Source organism: Tachysurus vachellii, chromosome 2, assembly GCF_030014155.1.
Source record: "Tachysurus vachellii isolate PV-2020 chromosome 2, HZAU_Pvac_v1, whole genome shotgun sequence".
Classification (NCBI taxonomy): Eukaryota; Metazoa; Chordata; class Actinopteri; order Siluriformes; family Bagridae; genus Tachysurus; species Tachysurus vachellii.
Window position 1 is genome coordinate 663770 of NC_083461.1, and position 3326 is coordinate 667095.

The window sequence follows — 3326 nt, forward strand, 5'->3', positions numbered from 1 at the left end:
TTATTCTCTCTCTTTATTCTGGTTATGTTTCAGAGATCGTTGATTTTCTTACGCAAATTATACGCAAATCCAAATGAACAGCTTGATCTCATAGCTTCAGGGGAGAGTGTGTATTTAACACAGTGAGCTTGCGATGCTAATCTAGTCTGAGAGAAGCTGAGCACATAACACAAATCACAGTCCTGATTTTTATTTACATATAAAACATCTGCTTCCACTGGACAGGCCACGCCCACTAGTGATATTAGTAGTGGTTGCTTCACACCTACAAGACACACATTAAAGGCAACAGGTTACTGGTGTAAATGACCCTTCATACAGTAGTGTGGAGCTGATCATACAGCTGTAACCCCAAAATATCCTGATACTGATACTCAGCATTTTGTTTATGTAGCATATATGTAGCGTCGTTATGAACTACTGAGATGCAAACTTTAGTGCACCACCTCAAACAGCTGCTGAGAGCTTAACACTGGTCTGGAGCTGGACTAGTTTAATATTCTAACATATCATTACACTTCATTGTGGCTGCTAAACACAAATGGATTAGATCAGATGTCTTTGTACTAGTCATATAATAGTCCATAGTTAAATAAGACTTTTTACTAAGTTTACTCTAGAAACTATTGGTACAGTTACGATGTGACCACTGGTAAAGGGTTTAACTGCTAACTGCTTTGCTATCTAACTACCACAGGTTTCTAATTAGCGTGTATTCGGACTGTGCATTATTTTAATATTCTGTTGTGTTCTAGTTCGCCACTTGCTGCTAAACTCTACTCGGTTCATTAATTGCCACATTTATGTTGTCTCAGCAGATGAAGTAGTTGGTAATTATGTAGTAGAATTGTGTGTTTTTCTGAGGAAACTCTCAGAAATATGTTTCAGAGTAAAGGTACCACAGTAATACGTCGCTGAGGTTGTTTTTGTAGAGCCTTTAGTGTGGATTAGATTAGTGCTGTTAGCACATGTGTGATGCAGTTTGGAGCGTAGCTTGTGCACATCTTCACAAATCAACACTACATGTCCAAGTGGTGCGATACCTCCATGGTCCGACTTCAAACAATAAAAGTAAGGTTTGGTACCTGCATATCCCAGAGTGTAGCATGGTCATGACTTCAATACACTTAGCTAGCTAGCTAGCCTCCTAAATGGTGTGGTTTGGGATTCAGGTCATGATTACTCACAGCTTTTATTTTTTATTTTCATTATAAGACAATTCCATATTTTAAAATATTTTATTAACTTGTTACTAACATTTTGTAAATAAATTGTATAATAACACGCTGTAATTTTTGTCCTTTTTTGTACATTTCTTCACAATGTGCTACAGTAGCTCAGAATAGAGCGACTTAACTTTAGTGTATCTGAGGAGAACCTGCCTTAACTTAAATCCTGAAGAGGCATCATTCTGTTTCAAGGGCTGTTACACTCAAACATGCTAACTAGGCTAAATGAGTTAACCAGAATAGTTAGCATGAATGATAAGTTTTTTTATTCATTACTAGCCACATAGCTTACATGGCTCAGTTTGCTCAGTTAATGATAACCAGCTGCTAGTTTGGTTAACATTAACTGAGCAAGTTTAATGTGCTACTATTAAAAGGAAAAAAATGTATTCCAGTTAAATTTAATGAGAACTCATTAGAACAATTAGCATGGTGTTAACTGTTGTGTTCTTATTTCATTGCATCCAGTGCTGATATTTTATTACTTTAATAAAAATGGTCATTTCATTGTTATTAAATTGAGATATGGTGTAATCTAACTTGGTGAAATCTTTTAACATGACATTTAAATAATAAGAGAAGATAAACATGCTAACATTTACTATCTACTACATCTAACAGTGAATTTATCACTCGAGCATGATGCAAATTTCATAATTAACTTGATTTCATTATTCCATTGATTTCCTACATTAAAGCTGATTTAGTGTATTTGAGTTTTCCTTTAATAAAACATCGTCTTCCAGTTAGAGAAAAAGTGTTTGTGCTTTTCTCAAAAAATGCCTAAAGTTCTGTAATTTATTAAAATGTTGTTACTTTTTGAACTGTTCTTATTTTTCATTTAATGTTGTTCCTTTGGCTGTTTCCTTGTTCCAGCTCATCTGGTCCACATGTTTGATTTAACACCACTTTTACCCCAGATACCCTATCGCTGGCTTTTTAATTTAATAATAATGTTTTAATACATTAAATACAGTTTAATATGTGTGTGCTGCATGTGTTGTCCTTTCATCATAAAAGTGTTTGAAGCTCTAATCACTTTTTTGATATTATTGACCTTCTCAGAAAGGAAGGAGGCAAACTGTATATATTGTGAGAGCGTTTCACTGGGAATCTGACTTTAGGCAAAAAGTAGCAAAAAGATTGTTTTTAGGCTATTGTTTATAAGGTTTAGAAGAAATTCTGTCTTGCTGTGGTGAATTCCACATTGAGTTCCACACATACTCTGTACTGCCTCAAGATGATTTTTGTCTGCGTCGTCTTACTGACTTTACAGGTGCAATGTCATCAATGACACTCTTACCTATTGAGTTAAAGGAGTTAAAGTTCAACAGGTTCTGCAGAAATGCTTGGCATTGAAGTTATAGCCTTCATAATTAGCACACTAGTGTTCTCATTAATGCATCTCTCTCTGACAAGGACAGATCTAGATTCACTGGTAGCAGAGAACAATATATCAAAGCAAATACACAAGTGATCAGATGGTGCTACATCCTTAATAACAATGGATGATATGTTTAGACCCTTACTGATGAGTGAATCCAGAGTGTGTCCACGATTGTGTGTGGGTCCATGTACATGCTGAATCAGTCAAAAGTGTTATCATTTCTTAAGTAGTTATGAATTCTGCATTTTTTTATGTGAATATTAAAATCCCATGCAATAGCAAAACAGTCAATATCTGAACAAATCATTGATAAAAGTTCTGTGAACTCATTTTGGGGGTCTGTAAATAATGATAAATAGAATGCATGGAGCAGCTTTCAGCACAATCCCTAGATATTCAAAAGTACTGACCAAATGACACTTCCATTGATAGACATCTGTAAACAGAGCAGCTACACCTCCAGCTCTCCTAACAGCTCTACAGACAGCTTTGTTTCATTGGACTGTTGCACTACAGCTGTCTTTTAGCCATGTTTCATTTAAATACATAAAATCCAGGTTGTTTGTAGTTAAAGTCATTGATCACAAATGATTTCTTTTTTAGTGATCGAGTGTTTAAAAATGCTGACTTAATGGCATTAATTTTTGTCTCTAGAGCAATCTTGGTTAGATGCCTAATAGGCTGCAGATTAGATGGGTCAGCTGTACGGC

General features: G+C 35.3%; 1 protein-coding gene across 2 annotated transcripts in view; it reads left to right on the forward strand.

Annotated features, from left to right (window-relative positions):
• The window catches only part of LOC132861259 (protein tweety homolog 2-like), a 15668-nt gene extending 14376 nt beyond the window's left edge, over window positions 1–1292 (forward strand). For both annotated transcript variants that reach the window (XM_060892691.1, XM_060892698.1), the window contains exon 14: window positions 1–1292. This exon is cut by the window's left edge and continues 637 nt beyond it. The gene's annotated coding sequence lies outside the window, so the exon portion shown is untranslated.
• The last annotated feature ends 2034 nt before the right edge of the window (window positions 1293–3326 follow it).